Consider the following 949-nt stretch of genomic DNA (forward strand, 5'->3'; position numbering starts at 1 on the left):
CATTCCCTGTATGCATCATCACTGAGTTTTCATGTGCATTAAAATCATTTCTGTTAGAACCGCAGATTTACTCTATACGCTATAATACCGGCCTTGCAATCCTTACAAATTAGGTTATTTGTGACAGAGCACTGTCATTGCGAATATATATATATATATATTTAATCAAAGTATATACGCAGTCTTTGTTTGGGACGCACACACACACACACATGCATTTAGAGTATTATATTATGCTTGCAACCCTCATAGGTCAAGCATGGGTCAGATATATGAGGAAAATGAGGACAATGATATGCAAAATCACCATAAAAGCATAGGACGTCAAGTAGTCCACACAAATCTTTCACTACTATTTCAAGTCTTTTATTATAAGAATGGTGTGGGAACAGATCACATTACTGTTATTACACAATTATTAAGTTATTATTAAGTTATTTTTCATTGAAAACATTTACATTTGCCATAACTCTCTACCTCGATTGTTCATGAACATACAGTAGGCCTACATAAGAGAACTAGCAATGTCCAATCAGTGAACAGATTTATTGGAGTCGAATCCCTTCAATAAATTGTTTGATCTGGTCCTAATCCGATTCAGGCTAATCCGATTCTCGCGTTGACATCAGTAGGCTATTTATACTACTTTTGCGTGCCGACAAAAACAATCCGCATCTACCCCAACCGAAAACCGTGGATTAATAGCGATGTTCGAGCAGCCTTGTCAGCGCGAAGGCACATGTGCTGTGGTGATGTGACAATAAAAGTGACTTTGACTTTTCTTATTCGGGCATGTTTTTTCTTATTCACAGAAAGCATCGCTCTGAAACTGATCCTCTAATGTAAACCCGACCATTACGCCTTTGAAGGTGGTAAGAAAAAGCTATCCGAAATCGTGTTTTTGTGGGCATTTAAACAAATAAACGAACAGAGTGAAAAAGACCACCCC

The sequence above is a fragment of the Sinocyclocheilus anshuiensis genome, unplaced genomic scaffold (genome assembly GCF_001515605.1).
Source record: "Sinocyclocheilus anshuiensis isolate Anshui unplaced genomic scaffold, SAMN03320099.WGS_v1.1 scaffold997, whole genome shotgun sequence".
In the NCBI taxonomy this organism is placed as follows: Eukaryota; Metazoa; Chordata; class Actinopteri; order Cypriniformes; family Cyprinidae; genus Sinocyclocheilus; species Sinocyclocheilus anshuiensis.